Raw genomic sequence first — 26,913 nt, forward strand, 5'->3', positions numbered from 1 at the left:
CTCAAGGCAGCCTTTTGGACCTCCTGGGAGTTTTTAGATTTGATTTTGAGGCACCAAGTGGTATCGTTAAGTAACAACACCATAGTATAGTGGCATTTATCACCAAATGAGGGTATCATTTCCCTCCCACTTAGATTTACATCCTGGTGCTTGAGTGAAACTGTAATACACTCGACAGCTCTATCAGCCAAATACATATCCCGTTGAAATATAATGGCAGGCAGCTCAGCCTCTGGTTTCGATTGTTGGGGAGAGTGCTGCTTTCCTCACGGAGAGATTGTTTGTCTTAGTACGTATTGTGTCTACTCTGTCTAGGGTTACCTACTAATAATAAACCTCTCTGTCTTGCCATCACAGAGACCCAAGGTCTCTGGGAGGCATTTGCCTCTTGTTTAGGGTTCCTGTCTCTTGCTTTGCAGAAGCCCTTCTGAGAATCATCAGACAAGAGATATGTCTCGGAAGACTCCCTATCATGTTGTCTATAGGTCTTCTGCTCTGTTGCACCTGAACCATGGGCCACTTCGATCAATCAGAATGACTTTTTCAGAAGAACTCAACATGTTTTGTCATCTTTCTTCATTTATTCTATTTTGTAAGGTGTACAATATACAGTGTTCCCTCCCGTATTCGCGTTCTCCGGATTCGCGGACTCACACATTCGCGGATTTTTCTTTGGAACCTATCTAGAAATTATTCGCGGACGGACTCGCCCAATCGCGGAATTTTCCGACGAAAATAATCACTAATTAGTGTATTTTGATGTTTATTTTCATGACTAAATACATTTTTATGATACAAAAATGATTTACACATTTTAAAATATTAATTTTGATTAATACTGTATTGGTAAGTTTAATAAGTTTAAATATCACATAATAAAAATAATCAATTCTCTCTCTCTCTCTTCTCTCTCTCTCCTTCCTCCTCTCTCTCTCTCTCTCTCTCTCTCTCTCTACTACAAAGATGTATGTTTTTTGTATGATAAATAAATGATTTACTATTTTCAAATAATATTAATTTATACAGCAATAATATCAATTCCTTAAAGAAAATACCGTAGTGAATTAGTAAGATTTTAGCTTAGATAAATTTAAAAAACAAAAAATTATGGAAGAATGAAGGAAATCCCAGTCAGATTCTTTCTCTAACTCCAGGTACTAAACTCAGATATACGCATCAAGTTTAAGTGACGCCGGAAGGGGAAGGAAGCTGATTTGGTTGCTGCCATCAACTGCTCATGAAAATTTTTTCACCCTCTCTCTCTCTCTCTCCATCTCTCTCTCTCTCTCTCGTCTCTCTCAACTCCCGCACGTCTTCTCGTCTCTCTCTCTCTCTCTCATCTCTTCTCTCTCTCTCTCTCTCTTACTGAGATGAGAGATTTTTATGGTACATATATGTGTAATATGTTTATTAATATTTTCAAATAATAATAATAATAATAATAACTGTAATTACAAAAATCATATGTGAAAGTATTTTACAAATACGTACTACGATAATTTCTCTCTCTCTCTCTCTCTCTCTCTCTCTCTCTCTCTCTCTCTCTCTCTCTCTCTCTCTCTCTCTCTCAAAGCGATGTATGTTTTTTGGATGATGATTTACTAATTTTCAAATATCAATATTAATGTAAACAGCAATAATATAAATTCATTAAAGAAAATACTAAAGTGAATTAGCAAGATTTTAGTTTATAAATAAAAAGAATTACGTAAGAATGAAAGAAAATGCACTTTACCCCGCATCTTTCTCTTGGAACTCCAGTAGCAAGCCGAGTTGGCTGGGGTCCAACAACTGTGTTGCCATAGGTCTCAGGATCCTGTATTCCAACTCTCTCTCTCTCTCTCTCTCTCTCTCTCCTCTCTACTCTATCTCTCTCTCTCTCTCTCTCTCTCTCTCTCTCTTTTACTGGGAGATAGAGAATTTCTATGGTACATGTGTATGTTTATTAATATTTTTGCATAATAATAATAATAATAGTAATATAACTATATTCAAAATTCATATGTGATAGTATTTTAAAGAAGTACAATAATCTATCCACTTCACTCTTTTAAATAAGGACAACCCTCTCTCTCTCTCTCTCTCTCCTCTCTCTCTCTCTCTCTCTCTCTCTCTCTCTCTCTCTCTCCACACGAGATACTAGCATGCGCTAGTGGTAACTCCCTAGCCCGCCCTCTGTTTGGGCTGGAAGTGTATGTATAAGTATATCTTTAAGGACATTACTACATTTTATGGTAAAATAATATTATACAGTACTAGTTTACAAATAATATTACGTTTAATGAGATTAAACAGTAACAATAACATTCTCTCTCTCTCTCTCTCTCTCTCTCTCTCTCTCTCTCTCTCTCTCTCTCTCTCTCTCTCTCTGCTATTGGCTGTTTATATATTTCTAATGGTAAAATGTTTAAGATTACTTTAAAATGATATTAATAATACCAATTCAATGGTATATTTGATGTAGGATAATACTATAAGTAGACATTTGGTATTTGTGATTTCACATTCCATTGTTCCCTTTTAAAAAGAAAATGGATGTCTCAAATAGTAACAGTATGAAAGAAAACGTGCATGACTGAATACTTATGGGGGGACTGAATTATTTTCACATACGTAACTAAGTCATTCAGTACGTACAGAGTATGTATTTATGTATAAACATAAAATGTAAGATTTACTTTAAAATAGTATTAATAATATTTCAAAGATTAATATGAACCATAATAGGATATTTTATGTATATTTGATGAAGGATGGTCTTTCAGGGATACTTTGGTGTTTGCATGTTCAAGATAGTTTATGAGCATTTTCAGAGGGGGGTTCCAAACATTCGCGGATTCTAACTATTCGCGGGGGGGTCTGGTACGCATCCCCCGCAAATACGGGGGGACCACTGTACAATGTTTACCCTGAATTGAAAATAAACGACTGAAGACTTTGCCTGTTGCCCAACCTTCCAGCTTTGCTTCCAAGGTAATGAGAGGAGTTCCTCCATGACCCAACCTTCAGTGTCAGTGACAGAGGAGCAGTTCCTCAGGCAGTACGATTCCTGTGTCTTCACAATTAAAAGACTATCAAGCTATCCATGCAAGCATAAGCTTTCTCGCTGAGAAGCAACTGAAATAGCTGGATAACTCTTTCAGTCCTCTATAAAATTCCAGGGATTAGAGCAGTTTTCGCTGGTTGGTGTCAGTAACGTGACTTTTTCTCTGGTCTGAGGTGCGAGAGTTGATTCTCTCCAATTCAGTTGTGAAAGACGTAGTTCCATGTTTGGCTAGTCTTTCACATGGAAGTACAGGCGCCACAAGGTGCTGATAATAAGAGTTATGGTGCCATTAACTGGTTATTGATTGATGTCATTAACTGAAACTCAGCGCCATAAGCACCATAAATTGCTGAGTTTCTGTTAATGGCAGGTTTCACTCATCAGCACCCCGCTGAGAATGGAACTCCTGCTGATAACCAGGGACAGCCTCTAATATAGTTTCTCCACAGTTGAAATTCAACTACTGATGGGAAACTTCTCTCTGTCTTGCCATCGGGGACTCCAGGTCTCTATATGGCATTTGACTCTCATTTTGGGTGCACACTCCCTTGCAAGAATCATCAGACAGATTTGTCTCTTAAGACTGCATCTCATCTCTCTCCGGCATCGACAAAAAGGATAGACGATTTTCATAGACCTTCTTTAATGTCACCCTTCTAAAGGTAAATATCGCTGTCTCGACTCCATCTCGGATATCATAGTGAACTCCGAGTCATTCACCATCTATTGCCAGGTTTGAGTACTTCATAATCCCCTGCGCCTTGGACTTTATAATTGTTGATCCAGATCAATCATCATTTGTCCTGTTAGCATGTCATTGGGCTTTTGTAAAAGACTCGACATCCTTGAAATGGATGTCAATAACTTTTAACTATTACTGACTCACCAAGGAAGAAGCATCTAAGGACATGTCCTCCTCCTGGTTCTGTGAGACGATTGGGAGGAGGTTCTCTGCAGCTGGTGACAACGTCACCTGTGCGCTTCTCCTGAGAGAGAGCTCACAGAATCAGTGGCTTAGTCCATCCCTCACATTCGGGAAGAATATGGGGGATGGAATAATGTGGTCTTATCGGACCACATTTATTTATTCCAACCCTTGGTATTAAAAACAAGTCTTTGGAACCCTTTTTCCTTGGACATGTGTGGCTGCTCAACAAGTTGAGTTTCCTTATTTGGCTCTTTAACATGTAATATCCTTCATTCCTTTCTTTATTTGTTCTCTTTGATTTGTTTTAGTTTATAGATCCTTTATCATTTCTTGCTTTATTTATTGTTAGTTATTAGAGTCTCAGGAGGCTTAGGAAGACACAGTGCAGGTGTCTTACTTCATTAACACACTAGTAAAAATATAAATAAAATTACAAGTTAAGTACGTATATGACTACAATCGAAGTGTGAGCCTTTCTTGAGCCTTCTAACCTACAGCTGTGAGGTTCTGAACCCCACACCGCTTTGGCTCCCAGCTATTTTCTATCTGCTCCTCTGCTCTCTGCTTGCGTCCCACCTACCATAGGCGGAGGATTTGCTACTGTCCCACCTGGTAGTGGTCCTTATTGGTTGAAGATTCATTGACTTAATTCTGCCCCTTGTGGGTGAAACTAATGACATCACCGGAACTGTTATGCTTCCAGCGAAAGATCAAAAGTCAGGTCACTGGAGAGAATTTTAATGGGCGCTCTTAGATTGGAACTTTGCGCGTGTTATGGCTGTTGTTGAAGACTATTCCTGTGACAATTTCTCTCTCTCTCTCTCTCTCTCTCTCTCTCTCTCTCTCTCTCTCTCTCTCTCTCTCTCTCTCTCTCTCTCTCTCTATTATTTGTTCTCTCTCTCTTTTCTGTCTATCATTTGTCTATTGATGGTTCTCTCTTTTCTTTTTCTCTTTTATATTTACACTATTCCTAATTGACATTCTCCTAGCTATCATTACTTCCAGAAAAGGTAGCATCATGCCAAAGGTGTGGTTCTGGAAGTGAGAAGCATTATGAGAGTGACTGGTCTCTCCTCCTCCCTCCACATCTTCCTAATCTTTTCCTTCAGGCTGGGAATATGACTCAATCCTACACTTGCTGGAACTGGCTGCTGATGTGGTAAGTCTACACGTCTAGCACCCGATATTTTTTCTACCACATAGAACAATGGAAGTAATCCCTCTTCTTCCTCGAGCAAGGGAGGAGGGAGGAAATGGCATTAAGACAAACCTTTTTAGAGTTTTTGCTTACTGCCTCCAACTATTAAGATTCTTCTTAGCCTTTTTTCTTATGATTTACGTTTCTTCACTCATTTGAGAAGGTCCCAATTTCTGACATTTGATCTCGCAGTTCCTATACTCCGATCAGTTTGTCAAAGGCAGGGTAATCCTCCTAGCTCTTTGAACAGGAGGAGCAGCCCATGTGTGTAGAACTCCAGTCAGTTCAAAGAGACTCACACAGATTCTTCCCTCCAGTCATTGAGTCTTCCTAATGTAAAGGACCGAGAGTTTGTATGTTGTGTAAGAATAAATGACAGTTTTTAAAAGTAAATTGTATTTTTCCAAACTATACAAACCTGAGGTCATTTACACATTAGGCCCACCTCATGCAACCCCCCAATCTGAAACCTGGGCCAAAAGGCAAACTGGAATGCTTACATCTGGGCAGGCGGGTATTCTTGTCTACCAGACAGTAGTTACTTCCTAACCACCTTGTACAAGAGTTTAGCAACCATTTTGCAGCTTTGCTGAAAGTAATTCCTTATACAAAGGACCTCAGTTTTGTTTAGTTAGGAAAAATACAATTTACTTTTAAAAATTGTCATATTGCACTACAGTGGTCCCCCTGTATTCGGGGGGGATGTGTACTAGACACCCCCGTGAATAGTTAGAATCCGCGAATAGTTGGAACCCCTATAAAAATGCTGAAAACAGCCTATTTTGTTAGTTAAATCTCAAGAAAAACCCACAAAAAATTTGTATACTTTGTTTTTTTTAATAGTTTTATCACAAAAAATGCATTTTATGATGAAATTGATAAAAAAACAGGAATTTCTGGATATTTCTCATAGAATAATACCACAATAGGTGAATTTTCGGCAAATAATGTGGGAAAATGTTCTGGAGAGAAATCCGCGAATGTGTGAGTCCGCAAATCCGGACAACGCGAATACAGGGGTCCACTATATTTTGATTGTCTTGCCTATCCGTCAGTCAGTGCCTTTTCTGCATTTACTGGTAATGTTGCTGGAAATTATGAGCCATTTTGCTGGGCTTCCAAGCCTGTTGTTTGTCACATGAAAGACAAGATGGTAGAAGTGATGCAGACAAAATATTGGTAGCAAATCATAGATCCAAGGAGGCACAAAATCCTAATCCCTTTGTGTTCTGTCAGTCATCATTTCATATTGGCAACAGCCAAAGACATAAGATTGTTCAATGGTTCATGTGAGGGAAATATAACAGAAATAGGCAGTCTCAGCTTCTTTAAGCATTCCCATCCAATGTGTTCACTGCATTCTGTTATATGCAAAGCTGTGTTTTAACTGTGGGGCACTCCTTTTGTATACTATTTTGCAAAAGACTTAACAACAAGATAGTACCACTCTACAGCTATACTCAGTGATATTCAGCTACTTAGAAAGTAGGTGGTTTGATGTATGCTTGGGATAGTCCAGAAGCATACAGCTTTCCTCTTGGGTTGATCATGGAACCTTTCAGTAGTACAGCAATTTATGATGATGGATAGTTTGCTTAGTGCCCAGTAGGAAGATTAACATATAGCAGTAATATAAGTTGAATGTTGCATTTTAGAGATAAATTTCTGTAAATTGCAGTATGTCTCTGTGCTAATTTTTTTTATTAATTTTTTTCTGCAATTATAAGGTTACAGAATTTTACATTGTATCATATCTTGATCACTGCTTTTTTGTATTCCATCAATCATTTTGCTTTTTTATAGAATCTGAAGCAGAGTGGAACAGGTTATGTCAGAGAAGAGTTCCAAAAACAGTACAGGAAATGAGTTTATTATTGGGAGGAGAAGTTGACTCACCTCCTAATGCTAAACTTTTGAAAGTGGCAATCATAGGTGTGCCTAATAGTGGGAAGAGCACTCTTATTAATGTCCTCATGCGATGGCGAGTAAGTATTTAAAGATTATTTTACTGTCAGTAACTTGAAATTAGTTATGTAGATTATGAAATATATTCTTCTAGTGCAGAAGTGGAGAAAGAATACAGTACAACATTTCTTGTTTATTAATTGTTCATATGCTTTGATAACTAATATTTATTTGTTTATTCTAACCCCATTAGTTGACATGCACCTAATCATGCAGTCAGTAGCTTCCCAACTCTCTTGCTTCACCCTTATTTCAGTAGAATTTCAGTATTTATGTATTCATCTTTAATGGTGTGCATAATTCTCCCAAAGTCTAAATTCCTTGTTCAGTGGCTGTAGGTGCCTTAAGGGGCCCGGCCGGAACCCCTATATATGGTGGTATAGGGCGAAAAATGCAAAGTCATGAAAAAATTCATGGAGCTTCATATGGCAATTGAAAATACGTATACGAAATATTTCGTCAAAATTCCTCTTACTTTCATAGTTACAGGGTAATTAGTAAACATAACTCAATAAGCCTAAAACATTCATCCTTACAAGAAAATGCAATATTTCTTCTGTTATCGTAAATTTTGATAATTATTGGCAAAGAAATTGTGAGAAATGGCATCTGTAGAGATTCCGTGGCTCGAAGAAGCGAGTATCTGTCTGGTTCAAGCATGAATCAGTAGGAACACAGACTTCAAGTAGACTACACGTTCGAGTTTCACCTCGTGACATTCGCTTGCATTTACGTATGTTTATGTATGTTTCGCCAAGAAGTTCATCATGCCAATGAGGAAAAGACAAGGAAAACATCTCGTTAACATACAGACGAAGAAAAATCGCTCAAGTATTATTACATAATATGGTAATATACGCGTAGTTAGTGAAGAGAGAGGGGAGGGTTGCCTAGTAACGCCCCCTTCTTGCCTGACAGCACACGTCACACTGTGCCCAAGGCTACGATCTTTGAGCAAAGAGATCTTCATTTATGATAAATAACATAGTTTTGGTTTTTTAATACCCAAAATGGAATATCAAATTCATAATAATCATGATTTATTAAATTGCCTTTGTAAAAAGAATACACCTTCGAGTTTCACCTCTGACATTCTGTGGCATTTACGTTTGTTTATCTTTGTTTCGGCAAGAATGTCATCATGTCAAAGAGGAAAATACAAGGAAAACTTCTTACGCTAACATACAGAAGAAAATTCGCTGTAATAAGCCGAGTTAGTGAAGGAGAGAGAGGGGGTTATGTAGGAAGGAGTGCCCCCATCTTGCCTCAAGCAGTGCCCCAGGCTACGATATATGAGCAAAGGGATCATCATTTATGATTAAATTATGATAAATAAAATAGTTTTGGTTTATTAATACACAAAAAAGAAATATACATTCATAATAATCATTATTTATTAACATTGTCTTTATAGAAATACGAAGGAAAACTTTGAACGCCCATATCTCAAAACTATACTTATTGACCTTCAAAATCTATCTCCTCACTTAGTTTTAAAGCTATAACATTGGAATTTGGTATATAACTCAGAAAGACATTATAGAACAATCAAATAGAGCCCTTTTTTCCAATTTTTTTTCGTCTTTTTTTTTATAAATTTTTTTCTCGTGATTTATAAGGTTTATTTTTTTACCATATTGAAAAATTCATATCTAGCAAAAAAATGACTTTTAGAAAAAAAACTCTCCATTTGATTGGAGGTCTACATATGGTAGTAATCCCAGGTCTTAATATTAAATATCAAGGGAGGAGATAGAATTTGAAAAATGGTTATTTTCGGGGTAAATTGCCCTGGCGTCACAAAACCGAAGGTCAGAGGCGAAAATCATCTGCGGTTTGGAGATGTCCCAAGTCACCTTATTAAGTGATAAGAATGTCAAAGTCCTGTCGTTAAAAAACGGCATTAGCCGGCCGGAACCCTTAATACTAACCAAACTTGCCTATGTAAGTACATCGGTGTTCTCAGAGTAACTGTTGTGTGTCATTACCACTGACTCTTCTCATAGTAGGCATTTCATAGTAATGTAGTGAATTAACAGGTTTTGACATAAGAAAAACCTGTTTGTTCCTACACAATATACAAAACTTTGGTCCTTTACTTCTTCAGGTTTGGTGACGTCACAACCTAGTGATTTGCAGCAAACCTCGTTGACACTAGGCCTATCAAGTACTCCCTGTCAAAGGCCTAGTGTTGTACTTCATGGGGCCTCCAGTTACTCATGCAGCAGTGGCGGTGACAACAGTTGTTACAGTGCATAGATTTGCCTCTGTTCCTACGACGGTGTTTGCCCATCACCTGACGAATGTGTCTCCTTCTGTGGTGATGGGCACTCACTCCCACATGCCACTTTCCCAGGCATCAGTGGCTCCTCCCCCTGGGGTTTACTGCTATGTCACCCCTTGCTGCCTTGACCTCTGCTGTGGTGTCTGTGACTCGAAGCCTGGCCATCCAGAGTATTCCTCCAGTGGCCATGGGCCCCCAGGAGTTCACTTCCCTGATGGGAGGTGCCCCTGGCACTGCTACCTCACTGCTTCCACCTTCAACAACTCTACCTGCTGCCCCTTGGATGGGGGATCTAACCGCTATCCTGAAGAAGTTGGCGAAGAAGAAGCCGAAGAGGAAAAGATCTCATAAGGTGTCGTCGTCTTCCTCATCGACTTCATCTTAGTCATCTTCGTGTGTTGCTGCCTCCCATTCTTCTTCTAAGGCTCCCCAGCAGAGGAAGAAGAAGGTAGTTGCTCCTCCCCCTAGGAAGTAACATCTTTGGACTTCTAAGGGGTCTGTCTCCTCCCCTCTGGGGAGATAGGTGGGTCTTCCGTTGGCTCTCCTACTCCTTAGGGAGTAGGAACCGTTACGCTAACCCCAGGGTCTAGCGTTTTGGAACAGGTGAGTCTTACCATCCTAATTCGGGTGCAGGGTGGAAGAAATGGGCGAGTCATGCAGGGGTCTCGCCCCTTCCTGGCGATGCTATCACTAGTGATCATCAAGGTCCCAGGATGGATGTGGCAGTCTTGTGAGATTTTGCATCAGGAGAGTCTAAAATGAGGTCTCCTATACAGTCAGTCTTCTTCTCGCTAGGTTTCGGCCTCAAAGAAGATTGTGGCACCCTCGACTCCACCCAGCTCGTGCTTGCGTTTGCACGAGTGCTCTGGCTCGATTGAGGAGAGCGAATCCACCTGGTGGGCGAGAGCGTATCCACCCTCCTTGGGACAGTTTTGCCAAGGCGACAATGCTTCCTAGACTCGTGTTGTAGTCATTACTGTGGGTTGATGACTGCTTGTTATGGAGGAGTGATGATAGTTTATATTTGAAAACATCTCCAAAGGTTGTGTGAGAGAGAGAGAGAGAGAGAGAGAGAGAGAGAGAGAGAGAGAGAGAGAGAGAGAGAGAGAGAGAGAGAGAGAGAGAGAGATTGGTGGGAGAATGAATGGGAGTGGTTAAATGGTGGTCGGAAGCATGTCTGTTGTGGCGCTCTGTAGGAAGTCAGTGGAAGTCTGTTACGAGAGTCGTAAGGAGTGAGGCGTCTTGTGAAGCTAGTGTCGGTTTTGGCAGCAGTTATCCTTTAGTGTTTAGTTGTTTTGGTGTTATTTGATAGATTTTTGGGTTGTGAAGTTGTTGGGCGTGTGTCTGTCTGGTTGTGGTGGGGTTAAGGAGGTTGGTGGTGCATTTTCGGTGTCTGTGAGTGGTGGTTGGGGCAGTGTTGGTTTTGGCGGGTTGTTGTGCCTCTGGAAGTTGTGTGGTTATCGTGTTCTTTCAGGCTGTTGGTGTTCGTCTGCAGTGATTTGTCGGGTTATTGAGTTTTTGTGGGGTTGTGGGTCTCGGGTGGTTGGATTGTGTTTGGTTGTCGGCTAGCTTATAGCCTATATCCAGTGGACAGCACAGCCTAACCCTGAGTATCAGAAGCCAGAGATGAGTACCTGTTTGTGTTTTGTGTGTTTGGTATTTTATTGAACCAATTGTCCTGCAGGTTAAAGGTAACATAAAGGGGAAAGTGTGAGTGTGGGAAATTTTGTTAGCTGGTACGATTAACGTAACTGTGGGGGATTTACTTGTTTTTTGTGATCCCGCCACATTATTTTTTGGCGCCCGAACAGGGACTGCTGGTGTGGCAGCTGCAGGACAATTGGTCTAGACCAGTGTGTATGAGTGGTGAGAAAGTTTGGGATGGAAGAATTGAGTGAGGTGGAGAGGCTGAAGGAGGAGTTGAGGCTGGAGAGGGAAGTAAGAGGACAATTGGAAGTGGATAATGAGAGGTTGAGGGTAGAGTGTGAGGAGCTGAAGAGCGAGTTAGAAGAAGTGAGAGGAATGCTAAGGAGTGCAAAAGTGGAAATGAAAGAAGAAGTGAAAGGAGCGGAAGAGAGAATGGCTGAGAAAATGGACGAAAAATTCTTAGTGATGATGAATGCAGTGCAGGAGATGATGAAGGGGTTCATGGGAGAGGGAGCTGTAGGAGGTAGGCCTACTAGGTCTTGTGATAGGCCAGAAGTGGTAAAGACAGTGGAAGAGCGAGTGGATGAAACTACGAGTGAGGAAGGTGACTTGTTTGTGATAGGTAAAGGAAAGAAGGGAAAGAGACGGGATAAGGATAAACCTGAGGACAAGAATAAGAAGGAGGGCTGAGGAAAAGAAAACGACTAAGGGAAAGAAGGTTAGGAAGGATGACGGACAGGATGAGACTAGGACTGAATACATTGGGGAAAGGGCTGAGAGTGATTTGGATAGCAGTGAGTGGAAACAGGTGGGTAGAAAGAAGGGTAAGAAGAGCATAATCAGGAGCATGGATGTTAGTATGGAAGTTGAATCGCTGTATTCGGACGAGGTTAAGAGGGATCAGAATGGTGGAAGTAGCGAAAGTGAGAGTGAGCGGAAAGTATGAAAGGCTGTATATATGAGAGAGATACCTAGATGTGCACAATACAAGGAATATGGTAGTAGGGATATAGGGGATTTTTTTTAAGGAATATGAAAGGTATTGTGAGGCAAAGTATGGGGATAACAAGAGAGTCTGGGCAAGAGAGTTGGGTGGCTTTTTGATGGGATTTTTGTTGAATATGTATGGGGTAATGATGAGTGTGGGGAATGTGCCTTATGAGAGTGTGAAAGCCAGGATTGTGGAACAGGTGAAGAGGATAAGGAGTAGTATTAGATATAGGAGAAAACATGGTTTTGATGAGGTAAGAATGAATGTTGGTGAGTCGTTGTCGATGTATGTGTGCAGGTTGGAAACATTAGCCAGGAAAAAGTTTGGGGATGAAGGGATAAATGAGTGTAAAGAGTTAGTGAGGAAGTTGTTGGCGACTGTGCCTGAGAGTGTGTACGAGTTTGTAAATCTGAAATGTAAGGAGAAAATGCGATGGACGAATGAAAGGTTGTCATGGAACAACATTTTGGAAATAGTAGAGGATTATGAGTTGGATAGGTGTATGAAAGATAGGGAGGCAGATTTGGAAGGGCCAAGGCGAATGGCAGAGCGAGTGGTTGATAGAAGCGTTAGAGCCAGTAACGCAAGTATGGTTAGCCCTAAGAGAGATCGGAATAGTAGGGTCGGTTAGTCGTGAATGAGAGCAGCAGTGTTACAGATGTGGAAAGCCAGGGCACAGGAAGAATGAATGTCAGTGGGCGTTGGGAGCTTGCTTCGGGTGTGGGCAAACAGGGTATTTAGTAAGCGAGTGTAAGAAAGATAAGGATATTAAATGTTACAGGTGTGGGCAAGTAGGGCATATAGCAAGTGGATGTTGAGGTACTCGTGTGACTGAGGTTTGCGGTAATTGCGGGAAGAATGGGCATTATGCTAGGATGTGTAAGGAACAGTGGGCAAAATGTGTTGAATGTGGAATGGAAGGTCATGTGGCGAGTGTGTGTAGGCAAAAGAGGATGAGTCAGGTTGGGAGTTCGGGAAACTAGGTACAAAGGGGATTCAGTTGGGTGGGTCCTCTGGTGTGCGGTCAGTAAGAGTGATGCATGTGCGTGAAGGATTGTTGCATGAAAAAGGGTTTGGAGGAAGAGCTCATGAATGTATGAGTGTAAAAGTGAGGTGCAAAGGGGTGTGTTTGGTTGCTTTGATTGATACTGGGTGCAGTGTCAGTGTTCTTTTTAAGAATGGATGTGACAAGTTGTGGAGTGAGTATGAAATTAGGAAATGTAAAGGGGAGGTACAAGGAATATGAAATTTGGGTATGCCTGTGGTGGGAATGTTGCGTGAAAATGTAGAAATCGAAGGGGTAGTGATGGATGAAGGTGACTTTTGTGTGATCGAGGGGATGAGTGATAAGTATGATATGTTGTTAGGATACAGGTTCCTGAAGAAGTGTGGGATGGTGGTCCATCTGAGCAGGAATATGATTGAGTTGCATAGGAAGGGGAATGTACATGGAGAGTTGTACTTGCATAGGGATGGAGGAGTAAGCAGTAAGATATGGAAGGGAGTGCCGTTGGTTGCGAAAGAGAGTGTAAAAGTGCTGCGAGAAGTTGGAGAAGTTGTTAACGTGAAAGTTGCGTGGCCCGATAGTCTTGGGATTGTCAAAGGTGACAAGTGTGCATATGTGGTTGAGGGTGTGGATGCGAACAAGTTGGTAAGAGCGAGCGTGCATGTGTACGACAGGATTTTGGATATGGAGAATCCTTGGGTTTTTGTAGCCTCATTGCCGAGTGTTAGGAAAAAGCGAGTGCGGGGTATACGTGAAGGTGATTGTGTGGGGTTGTTGTATACGTTGGTGGATGTGGATGACGAAAGATATGTTAGGGTGCGGCGGGTGATGACAGGTAGCATGAAAGAAAGTGATGAGTGGAAGTATGATGAGTTGAGAGAAAGAATTGAGGTGGACGAAAATGTTGGTGATGACGAGAGGGAGCGGTTGATGCAGATGTTGTGGGATAGGCGGGGTGCATTGAGTCGGGGTGACGAGAATTTCAGGGGATCTAAGCTTCCAGAGTTCAAGATAGTTTTGAATGACGATACCCCCATATATCAGCGTCCCCGACACTTTTCTGCGCCTATTGCCTGAGAGATTGAGGAACTTGTGAGAGTGGGAGTGATCGAGAGGAGCGAGAGTGCTTGGAATAGTCCCATAGTCCCAGTACGTAAGAGTGGGAGTGATCGAGAGGAGCGAGAGTGCTTGGAATAGTCCCATAGTCCCAGTACGTAGACAGGAAGACAGAGAGTTTCAGGAGTGTGTGGATTACAGGAAGGTGAATGAAGTGACTGTGAAGGAGCGATTCCCGATGAATGTGGTGTCTGATTGTGTGTATAAGATGCATGGGATGAGTGTTCACATAATTGGATTTGGTAAGGGGCTATTACCAGATGCCTCTTGAGGAAGGGAACAGGCATGTTACGGCTTTTTTGAGTGGTAGCTGCCACTATCAATTCAAGAGGTTAAGTTTTGGATTGGCTAATGCGCCTGCTGCCTTCCAGAGGGCGATGAATGTAGTTTTGGCTGGTTTTGATAGAAGGAAGGTGACTGTGTTTATAGATGACGTTTTGATTGCAAGTGAGACTGTTGAGGAGAGTGTGGAACTGCTTGAGAAGGTGTTAGAACGGTTGGAAGAGGTTGGAGTGAAAGTGAAGCTGGAGAAGTGTAGTGTACATGGTTGGCTGGGGAAGTGGAATTTCTTGGTCATAAGGTGAGTGCGAGTGGTGTAAGGAAGAGTAAAAAGTTTGTGGAAAAAGTAAAGGAGTTTCCACGTCCCCGGGCCGTGCGGGAGTTAAAGGGTTTTTTTGGGTTTGATTGAGTTCGGGAGGAAGTTTGTTAGGGATTGTTCGGGTATAGGGAAGCCGTTGACTGAATGGACCGGGAAGAAAAATTGTACTAAGCTGAGGTGGGATGAGCGAATGGTGGGAGCATTTGAGAGATTGAAAGAGGAGGCTGCTAGGGACGTCACCTTGGCTTTTCCGGACTACAGTGAGGATGCCAGTAAGCTTGAGTTGTATGCTGATGCTAGTAAGTTTAGTATGGGAGGATGCTTGGTGCAGATGCAAGAGGTGGAAATGGGGAGGTGGGACAAATTGAGAGTTGGTTTGCGTATGTGAGTAAAGCTTTTAATAAAGCAGAGCTTAAGTATTCGGTGGTTGAGAAGGAGCTTGCGGCAATAAGGTTTTGTGTGAAAGCATTGAAAGTGTTTTTGTATGGGGTAAAATTTGTCATAAGGACAGATCATCGGCCGTTAGTTTATATGATCAAGAAGGAAAGTGTGAATACTAGGATTGCGAGAACTATTGAGAATTTGAGTGAGTTTGATTTTAGCTTAGAATATGTGCCGGGGAGTAAAAATGTGATTGCTGATACGATGTCTAGGATGCATGGTAAGGACAGTGGTGTTGTGAAAAGTGACTGGGTTCTGAATGTGGTACCTGAGGGATTGGTTGTAAAAGAGAGGTTTGAAGGGAATGACAGAGTGTGTGAATGTTTGTTTTCAGCATTGAAAAACTTGGAAGGTAAGGGTCTGGTTGAAGAGGTACCCGGTAGTGTGAATGAGTTGCGAGTGAAGTTGATGAGTGATGTGCAGAAGGAAGTGGCATATGCGGAGGAACAAGGTGGGGAAGGAGAAATGTTGCATGAATTGTTGTCGGCAGTAGCTGAGTTGTTTGGAATAAAAGTGTTGTTGTATTTTGGATGGGACAGACTGGTTGAGTATCGAGGAAGGGTGAGTACAGGTAATGAACGTGGGGTTTTGATGATTCAGTGCGGGGAACGGGGTTGTAATTGGTTGGTTACAAAAAGGGACTGTGAAGGGGATCTGAGTCAGAATTGTGGAAATGGGGAATTAACTGAGGATGAATGTGATGAGGAGGATTGTGATGTGGATAACCAGGTGGACGTGGTAGTGAATGTGTGTATGCATGGGACTCGAGGGAAAATGGTGACGTTTGTCCAAGTAAATGATAGTGAGTACTGTAGTTTGGTTGACACAGGGGCACAAGTTTCCTTGGTGAGTGGGTCATTGGTGAGTGAACTTGAGAGATGTGATTGGGAAGTGAAAAGGCAGTCTACAAGTGTGAGAATACATGGGTTGGGACAAGGAAGTGTTTTAGTATGGGAAGAGGTACGGTTAAAGGTTAGGTTGGGAGATCTTGAAGTAATGCATAACTTTATAGTGATAGGAGAAAATGATATGCCATCTTGCTTTTTAATAGGGATTTCATTAGAAAAAACACTTTTTCTGATAGCCTCAGTAAAGGCAAAACATGTTAGTGAGGTACGTGCATTGGATAAGAGAGTTGGCTTCTCCCAAGGGAATGCATTCTGCTCATTTACCTTGGGATTTTTAGACAAAGACTAGACCCCATCTAAACCTTGGCCTCTTACCTTTATCATTGAGAATCTGACAGGAATAGTGGGCCTAGAAGAGAGCTCTGTGTCCTGTGAGGGCATTAAAGTACTACTTACACAGAACACAGGGACTATGTGGACTTTCAAATACTAATGTTTGGTGTTCTGTTAAGAACCCATCCTGTCCACTGTCTAAGAATGCCCTGGCATTCTTCCTCAGAGACTGTTTCGGAAGCACATTCCATGGTTAGTGATGATGTTTTACCCTCTTTTAGAGTTACGGCTCACAAAATAAGAGCTGTTGCCACTTCGTTGGCTTTCAGATATAACTTATTTCTCTCATTCATATTTCTCATCCATTTTGCAATCAACTTTTTGGTAGTGCAAGTCGGTTTTTGCTTTCCATTGCTTGCGCAAAGTAGAAATTGTGTATGATAATTGCAGTGCCTTGGGTCTAATTTCAGTGGCTGATATGGTGTTAGGAGAAGAGGCTTAGGAAGCATCCCTTCCATCCCATTTTTCTCTTCACCTTGACATAGGGTGTTGATTTTTTAGGGGAGCTTGGGGTACTATGTACCTGGATTACTCACCAGTTTTTAGTGGTTGGGTGGTGGTTATAATTAAGGGATTTTGACGTAAGGAAAAATCTATTTCTGGGCGATTGGTTCGTGTCGCCCAGCGAAATATCCTTTAATCCATTATTTCTAAGGTAAATGAACTAACAAATACCAGAGAATAAACAAAATAAAGAAAAAGGTCAGTATAACTGACTCGCTCACCCTCCAAGAGGGCGTCGGTATGAACACTAGGGCGAGTGAGACCACTACCACGAACCTCTTGCCAATAGAAATCTCCCACAACAAAACCCCCACAAGAGGGGAGCCGACCCACAGAACGGGGCAGCAACTACTACTACTCCAACCCACGCTATGGACTGCTGCGCCTCTGGTGGCCATCCGGAAGTTAGCAGTCAATCTTGAGCGCAGGGGTGGGATTTCGCTGGGCGACACGAACCAATCGCCCAGAAATAGATTTTTCCTTACGTCAAAATCCCTTTTCTGGGCTCAGTTCGTGTCGCTGCGCGAAATCGTACCAGAGAATTAGCACAAGATTGAAAATAAAGAAGGTCTCAATAAAACTTAAAATAAAATAAAATATTATAATTGCAAGAAAATATATACACATACATAATTGTTCATACAATTTGGAAAGAAACAATACTTAAGATTAACTTAGAGTTAACATATATGTACAAGGGCTTACATGGAATATATATGTTGAACTCAACACATGTGTATGATTATCATAGACAACAATATTTAAAGCAATTATAATTAAATAGTATGATTCTGAACAAACTTACAATAAAATATGTTAAATAAATTTATAGATCTTAATAGACAAATCCATAACCATTGTAAATGGAGATGTGTCACCCTAGCATAAAAAAAGGGGACCACATCATAAAGATCAATATATACAATCAATTGTGGGTGACCCTAGCATAAGGGACCACACTATACCATCACAGCAGCAGCTAAGACTTCAGGTAGACGTAGGATTGAACACTGGTAGGTATTAGACAAAACTGTTGGCTGAGATAGGTAGAAAGGAGATCTGGATCTTCAACTTAATATTAAGCAGAGTCGGGGGAAACTATGTTACCCGCCGCAACTGCTGAAAATTTCAGAGATTCCAAGGACTTTAAGTAGTGATGCTTAAATACTGTCGGCGATTTCCATCCAGTATACTTTTTCAAATCATCAAAATTCATGTGTTGGAAATAGTTAATTGAGGTGGCAACTGCCCTGACATCATTAACTTTAGGGAAGGATTCAGGGTTGGCTTGTTTAATAAAGTATAGGATCTGTTGCCTGATACCTTTAATTGATAAAGTACCACCTTTTTCCCTTCTAAAGAGAGGACCCGAAGAGGATGAGGATGTCCTAGACAGAAAGGCTCGTAAGGTCGTTACTGGACAAAGAGAAACATCTTGAGGAAGGGGTATAACCTTCCACGGTTCCCACCTCAACAAAGGACAGTTCTGAAATTCTAGCTCCTGAAGCCAAGCTTAATAAAAATAGAGTTTTTCTTAAGAGCATTATAAATGAACATGTCGTATTATCTGTATCTGAAGCCAGCTTTAGAACATCATTTAAGAACCATGACACTGACGTAGGCCTTACTGAAGGTCTAAGTCTAGCACAAGCCTTGGGAATAGACGAGAAGTAAGAATCTGTCAAGTCTATGTTGAAACCAAGTTGAAAAATCTTCTTCAAGGCTGACTTGTTTGTTGTAATGGTGCTAGCTGCTAAGCCTTTTTCGAATAAGGATCTGAAAAAGGATATAGCTGAATTGATTGTCATGATTTTAATGTCTGATTCTCTCAGGAAGGATGCCAACTTTTTGACTGCAGCATCATACTGCCTTAAAGTTGAATCCCTTTTATCAGATTCCAGGAAAAGAATATTTCGTGGATCGATATCTGCATCTCTTTTAGCCGCAAACTTCATGAAGTCCATAAAGTTAGGGTTTTGAGAATTCCTGAGGAAGCGAACACAGTCTTCGTTTGTACTGACTGGGAGAGCCTTGGGATTGGAATTAGAAGAGGACGGAAGACCAAGTTCCAGAATCAATGGGTACCAGTTGCTCTTCGGCCAGTCTGGGGCTACTAGAGCTACTTGACCCTTGAACGTCCTGAGTTTGTTCAGTACCTTCAGGAGAAGATTCACTGGGGGAAAGACATAAATCTTCTCCCAGTTGTTCCAATCTATGGACAGGGCGTCCGTGGCATAAGCCAGAGGGTCCAGGTTGGGGGCCACATAACATGGAAGTTTGTGGTTCGCTTGAGATGCGAACAGATCTACTTGCAGGCCTGGAACCCTCCGGAGAATCCATTGGAACGAAACTGTTGTCCAGTGACCATTCCGACTCCAGAGGAACTGAACGGGATAGAGCATCTGCTATGACGTTTCTCACTCCAGCTATATGGGTGGAGGAGAGGTGCCAACTGAACTTGTCCGCCAGGGAGAAGATGGCTACCATGACATGATTCAGATGTCTTGACTTGGAGCCTCCCCTGTTTATGCAATGAACTACCACTGCGCTGTCCAGAACTAACTTTATGTGAGAGTTCTTTGGCGGACGTAACCTCTTCAGAGTCAAGAACACAATACGTTTATGTGAAGCTGGCGGAACTGAGGTGACCAAGTTCCTTGAACCTTCTTGAACTGAGAATATCCTCCCCAGCCACTTAGTGAAGCGTCTGTGTGGATGGTAATACCCGGAGGAGGAAACTGAAGGGGTACTGATATGGACAGGTTCTTCAACTTTGTCCAAGGGCGCAGACGATTCCGTAGAATCTGTGGGATTGATGACAACTTGTCCCTGGATCTGACATTTGCTCGCGCCAGATCCTGGTTAGGTCTTTCAGTTTGGCTTTCATCAAGATGTTTGTCACTGAGGCAAATTGGAGGGAACCCAGGATTCTTTCCTGGTTTCTCCTTGAAGCATATTTGTACTTTAGAAATTGTTTCGCTGACTTCGCTATTTCTTTTCTCTTGGCTGATGGAATCGACAGAGTATGGGAGGATAGATTCCATTGAATGCCCAGCCATTGAAAGTTGGACTCCGGAGTGAGTCTTGACTTTGTTCTGTTTATCTGGAACCCCAGATACTCCAGGAACTGGATTACTTTCAGTGTGGCTTTGTGACATTCCTCGACTGTTGGAGCCCAAATCAACCAATCGTCGAGATACGCTACTACCATTATCCCTTGAGACCTCAGTTGTTGGACGACTACTTCCGCCAACTTCGTGAACACCCTGGGTGCCACGTTCAGACCGAAGGGAACTACCTTGAAGGAGAATGCCTGATCTCCCAGCTTGAAGCCCAGGTAAGGGCGAAAGTGTCTTGCAATAGGGATATGATAGTATGCGTCTGTAAGATCGATAGAGGTGGTGACGGCCCCACGGGGAAGTAAGGTCCGCACCTGCGAGATAGTCATTCATTTTTGAACTTGTCGCAGCGAATGGCCAAGTTTAAAGCGGGACAAAGTCTAAGATTACCCTTCTTTTTAGTTTGAGCCTTTCTTTGGCACACTGAACAAGTGACCCTGAAACTTTAATCTGTTGACTCTCGCTATTGCTCCTTTCTGAAGGAGCTCCTCCGCATACTCCGTCATTTCTTTTGATGGAAGTTGAAGGAATGGTCTGGATGGAGGAGGATCCGCAATCCAACTCCAACCCAGGCCCTTTGACACAATGCTCTGTGCCCATTTGTTGAATCCCCACCGATGCCGGAAGAGAAACAGCCTCCCTCCTACCTTCGAGCTCTCACTGTTGCTGGGTCGAGTGACCTCCGCGGCCTCCACGGAAGTCTTTTTCCCCAGTTGATTGAGGACGGAACCTTCCTGATCCTCTCTGACGAAAGGATCCCCTAGCTCTACCTCCCCTGCCGAACCGGTCATAGTGCTGAAAGGCTTGGCCCTCGAACACTTGGTTAAAGGCTGGGGAGACAGCGTAGGAGGTGGAAGGCTGAGGCTGAGGGGAAATCACATAATGGGTTGTGATTGAGCTTTGGAGGTAGAAGGTTGGGCTGATTGTACCATAGGTACAGCCGAAACAGCCTGGGTGAAACGTTGCTGCTTCTTTTGGTAAGGCTGGTAACGTTTGAGTTTCTTTTGCGTCTTACCTCTTGTAGGTTGATCTTGGCGTCTCTTAGCTGTGAGACCCCAACGATCCTTGAGGCTCTGGTTGAGCCTTGTTGCTTCAGCTTGGACCTCCTTGACCATTGACTCAGGAAAGAGGTCTGCCCCCCAGATGTTGGAGGAAAGCAGCTTATTCGGCTCATGCCGAATAGTTGCTTCCTGGAGGACATGTTTCCGGCAATTAACCCTAGCCGTTGCAAACTCAAACAGATCAGACTGGACGGTGTGCGTCTGGGACTTAGTCAGGAGCTTGAAGAGCGGCTCTGAAGCATAAGAAAGAGCCGCTACCTCCGTCATTGCCATGCTATTCATGGACCTGGCAAGCCTAGACTTGGCCTTAAACTCAGCTTGAATGAGGCTGTCAGGAAGTCTAGGTAGCTTCTCGCCGAACTGGTCCATAGCGCAGTCTGGTTTGAGCTTGCCCACTGAGAAGGTGTTAGGTAGATCTTCCCACAAATCTCCAAGTGAAGGGAGCAAAGGAGATGTAGGGTCTGCTTCCCTTAATTGTGGTAAAGATTCTCCTTTCATGGCAGCCGGAATGGTGACTGTAGCTATCTTGGTCAAGAAGGGAAGAGGAGTTCCTTCATCCATCGTAAAAATGGTGAAGGGACTCTTAAAGGCTTGTATTCTCGTGTTTGAACAATCCATCTCCTCTAAACACCTGAGCCATTCTCTTTGAGCCTGGTCATGGGATTAGAGGACTGTCTCCTTCGGAACCTTATCCTCTCTAGTCATGGCTGCGTCTGTAAGTCTGGCGTAGCCAATGAACTGCGGTTGGAGGCCCTCCGGATAGAACTCGAAGTCCTGGAAAGGGGCGTATGACGCCACTCTCCAGGGGTTGTTCATTGAGAACGGAGGCAGAGAGTCGTGAGGTGGGAGCTGTAGCAATCCAGCACCGAATGCTGGAGGAGTAGCCAGAGGGGCCTGGTTAAGTCCGGCAATTATGTTGTCCTGGGATGTAATCCTTTCGGACAACCGGGAGAACATCTCCATGCTGCTCCTCAATGAGCCGACCAAGTCTCCCATCTGTTGCATCAATCCAGCGTTGGGATCCAAAGCCGGAGCTGAAGTTGAGGTGTAGGGATAACTCGGCACAGGCACCAAGGGGAGAGGAGAGACCGCTGGCTCCGCTGGAGTACGGGGCCTCTCCTTGGAAGACCTGCTCTTATAGGACTTCGAGCTTGAAGCAGAAGCTCTAGACTTCTCTGCTCCGGGGTTTGTAGCCGGAGACTTACGAGATGATGACGCCGACGAAGTCTTTTTGGACGACGACGACGTCTTTTTAAGGGTTTTCTGTACCCTCTGGCCCTTGACTTTGGGTTTAACCGAAGCACTGGGTGAAGCATAAAGGAGCTCAGCTCCTGTAAAGCCCTGGAAAGAAGCTGGAGAAGTAGCAGGAGAAGAAGATCCAGTGGCGCCCAAGGGAAGCCCTTGGGCGTCCAACGTACCTACCTCGACCAACAGGTCGTCAACACCTACCATCGGTTCAACATTTAAATCCAGTGTCGCGACTTCCGATGAGATATCGTGGCCTGGTTCCTTCATTGAAGTGGCGATCTGTTGTTGGATCGCCGCCATAGTCGGGGCTGCTTCTGCCGGGTCGACGTACCCTGTCGACTTTGCCGCCGAAAACGGGGAGCAGACAGCCATCCTCTTCTCAAGGATGTAGGGCTGTCCCTTGGCGGCGTTCTTTCCAAATCCGCCGACCCAAGCCCTCAGGGTTGCAAGGGCGGTCTCTCTAACCGCAGCAGCCTGGAAGAGAGGGCGTTTATTAGTTTTAAGTTTAAACTTGAAATTCAACCTTAAACTAAGACTAGGCTTAAACCTATAAAGTTTTGGGGATGTAATTCACAACATATAAGGAGCTTAAGCTTAAAAGAAATTACTAAAATTAAACTTAAGATCTAGAACAGTCTTTACAATTCATGTATAGAGTTGGAAATACTTACCCCGTCTAAGAACTGACCCACGAGATCATAACAAATTGTACAGGTCTCGTGGAACCAGACCTGCAGATTCCCATGCGGAGTCGCGCACGGAGCGTGGGACCTACAGACTTCATGCCCGCAGGGGTCCTGGAGCATGGCGTTGCATCCCGGATGCTCACAGTTGGTGGTCTGTAAGTGGAAGGATACATGAGTACCATAAAAGACATCACTTACAGGCTAAATTAGAACTCCGATGCATGCCGGAGAGTGAAAAATTTTTGGGCATAACCCCTCCCCTACCGCCTGAATAGGCTATAACTTCGGTGTGATCCGGTGTGTAAAACAGAGGTAAGGGAGGAACCTGGCTTAAGCTAGCTTAAATTAAACTTATGATAGCTTAAAATAAACTTATGATAAACTTAAGCATAAATTAGCACTAAATTCCGGTTTTATACATTCAACTTACCTGTCAGATATATACGTACATAGCTATTGACTCCGTCGCGCAGCTATGTATATATCTGCCAGGTAAGTATGTATAAAACTTTATTGTATCATAACAATATCATATTTGATTCCGAATCGCGGAGGTGTTCGTCTCCCGTTATACCGACGAGATGGGATGGTTAGGAAATAAGACCAACTGCACGCCTGAGGTCCGCCCGCAAGCGGGGAACCAGCTCCCTCCCTCGTGATTGACGGAGCTCCGGTAAGATAATAGAGCACCGACAATCCAGGAAGGGGCGAGAGGGCGAAACAGAACTCGAGCAAACATCGGGGCAACGGAGCAACAAAGGAGAGGGAAGGCCAATCCCCCTACCTCGTCACAACAAAGCACCGTGAAGCAGAGAGAAACGGTCAAGTCCAGTCCTGTGTCTGTCCAGCCTCCCCTACTCCCCTCCGCGTAGGGAGAGAGGGAGACAGGCCCAGGTGGAGCGAGCGAGGACGGACCTCCCTCCCCCCAGCTCTATGGGAGAGCGGGAGGAGGGCAGGGTGACTGGACGGGCGTCTGGCTGTATCGCGATCACATGGTGACCACGAAACGGTAACTCGATAAAACAACGAAATCCATAGCCTAGGTTAATGCAACCAAACTGATCAGCGAGATGCCATCGTAGATGCAACAAAACTGATAAAAGGAAGCAACAAAACTAATGGGGACCATGATATAATAAACCTAGGCTACGATAACGTACCAGACGCCCTAGGCTAACCCAAAATCAAATAAAATCACAAAAAACTTAAATTAAAATGAAAGTAGGGAAATAAAACAGTAGGAGAAAAAATCCAGGAGTGTACGACTAACCCGAGAGAAAGTCTACCACTCAAAGCTAGCCGGGGCCGATACTAAGAGCTGTGGCTAGGGTCTGGATAGAAGCGAAAATGCCTACGCAAGGTAAAGAAAGACATGCATGCATGACATAAACCAATGCAGGCTGGATCCCCTAACATAATATAGATAAACAGGAATAGAGCGTAAAATAAAAGGGAAGGTTCTAGGTATGGGAGACCAAGAACGAACCCGCCACGAGGCAGAACAATGTCGCCATGCTTCCGGCCGCGAGCCAGCATTTATACCTTAAAAAATGGCAAATACTGACTCAAGGCTGGAAAAAACTAAGTAGGAACCTTACGGAATACTTAACTTAGCTGATGCGATGGCTGAACGCTCCATTATAAGACAAAATCCTCAAAAAGGGGGCACGAAAACACAGAGACAAAAAATTACGTCCGTACAGGTTCGTGCTAACTGAAAGGATGGCCACCAGAGGCACAGCAGTCCATAGCGTGGGTTGGAGTAGTAGTAGTTGCTGCCCCGTTCTGTGGGTCGGCTCCCCTCTTGTGGGGGTTTTGTTGTGGGAGATTTCTATTGGCAAGAGGTTCGTGGTAGTGGTCTCACTCGCCCTAGTGTTCATACCGACGCCCTCTTGGAGGGTGAGCTAGTCAGTTATACTGACCTATTTCTTTATTTTGTTTATTCTCTGGTATTTGTTAGTTCATTTACCTTAGAAATAATGGATTAAAGGATATTTCGCGCAGCGACACGAACTGAGCCCAGAAATGTGGTATAGGTGGCATCATTATTTCAGGTTGTCTAATGTGCTACTGTGCCCAGGGCAGGGGTAACTTTTTATGCATTGCTAGCCATCAGAATTGTCCTTCACTGCAAAGTCCCTACTAAAGTAGTAGGCACTCCATGGCTATACATACCCCATGCCATATGATGAAATGAGTGCCAACCAGAAGCAGTATCTTTCTGCAGCAGCTCCCTTATCAGATAAGGAAACAACAAGCATTGTATCAATGCTAGCAATTTTTTCTTTTCTCAAATTCATTACCACTCCTAATGTTTTGGGGTTGGTCTGTCCATGAACCCCCACCTCCTTTGAATGTGGGAATCAGCTATGTAATTACTTTGTAAGTTACTTACATAAAAATTACTTTTATAATAAAATGATGTTTTATATGTACTTACCAAGTAATTACATGATTGGAGACCTCCCCCAAAAGTGGGTAGGGCAAGTTACTTACCCAAAACAGAATAGTACGACCAACGAATTTCAAAATTTTAGCTGCCATGAAAGTGAAATTATAGCTATGTAATTACTTGGTAAGTATGTACAGTCAAACCTCGTTTTCATACACCTCTCTTTTCGGTTTTCGGAGACTTTATTTCCTATGAAATTTTGTCTCGGTTATCGTATGTTTTCTTACGAACAAAGCATCCCATCTTTTATGACCCATTCTGCTTTTGTGTTCATGTTTTTTGTACCGACTCGGGACGTAGGGGGTCAAAATTTGGTTAAGACGTTTAGCCAAGGCGTAAGTAGGGGCGGGCGTCTGGCTGATGATCAGCCTTGGCTAAACGTCTTAACCAAATTTTGACCCCCTACGTCCCGAGTAGGTACAGCCTGCAGTTGTCAGTAGAATTCCTAGAAGTCATCAAGGATACCCCTGGCACCGGGATTATCGCCTCGCTGGGTGTAGAGTCCCTGTTTACGAACGTGCCTGTCGACGAAACCATTGACATCATCCTTGAGCGTGTCTACAGGAGTCAGTCGACGGCGCCCCTCAACATAGCTGAAGCCTCGCTCCGTACGCTGCTGGAGATCTGCACGAAGAAGGCCCCTTTCTCCACCCACCGTGGCCAGATGTACCGCCAAAAGGACGGCGTAGCGATGGGCTCCCCACTGGGGGTACTCTTAGCTAACTTTTACATGGGAACCGTGGAGGAACGAGTCTTCGCTAGGATGCAGCAACCCCGCAGATATGGACGATATATCGACGACATCTTTGTTCAAGTCGACGCCGAGAATGAGGTAGAAGCCCTCCGTCAGGCATTTCAGGAGTGCAGCGTGCTGAATTACACGGTTGAATGCAGCACCGACGATCGGCTCCCCTTCCTCGACGTCCTTGTGAGTAAGACGGAAGACGGCCTCCGTACTTCCGTCTACACAAAGAAAACCAACCTAGGACTTTGCCTCAATGGTGACAGCGAGTGCCCCGCCAGATTCAAAAGCACGACCGTCAGGGCCTTCGTCAGGAGAGCCCTTTCCCACTGCTCGACCTGGCAGGACACTCATCAGGAACATGACCGCGCCTCCCAAGTACTCGTAAATAACGGGTATTCAAATAAATTAATAAGCAGAGAAGTCCGTACAGCCCTGGAGAAATGGTACGGTAGTGAGAGCCCGCAACCCTGCCCCCATGAGTTCACATTACCTTGAAGAAGAGGACTCAGTCAAGAAAATTATTTCTGAAAATGTATCCCCGACCGACGACACCAAAAATATTGACCTAATTATCTACTACCAGAATCGGAGGACTCGTGACCTTATTATGAAAAATAACCCCTCTCCACAGGTACGA

General features: G+C 43.3%; 1 protein-coding gene across 17 annotated transcripts in view; it reads left to right on the forward strand.

Annotated features, from left to right (window-relative positions):
* LOC135219499 (GTPase Era, mitochondrial-like) overlaps positions 1–26,913 on the forward strand; it is a 619,404-nt gene that overhangs the window by 93,121 nt on the left and 499,370 nt on the right. For 16 of the 17 annotated variants that reach the window (XR_010315451.1, XR_010315452.1, XR_010315454.1 and 13 more), the window contains one exon: positions 6,976–7,157. The exons of the other annotated variant lie outside the window; for it this stretch is intronic. The gene's annotated coding sequence lies outside the window, so the exon portion shown is untranslated. The remainder of the gene's footprint in view (positions 1–6,975; positions 7,158–26,913) is intronic. 17 annotated transcript variants of the gene reach the window in all.

Source organism: Macrobrachium nipponense, chromosome 1 (genome assembly GCF_015104395.2).
Source record: "Macrobrachium nipponense isolate FS-2020 chromosome 1, ASM1510439v2, whole genome shotgun sequence".
Classification (NCBI taxonomy): Eukaryota; Metazoa; Arthropoda; class Malacostraca; order Decapoda; family Palaemonidae; genus Macrobrachium; species Macrobrachium nipponense.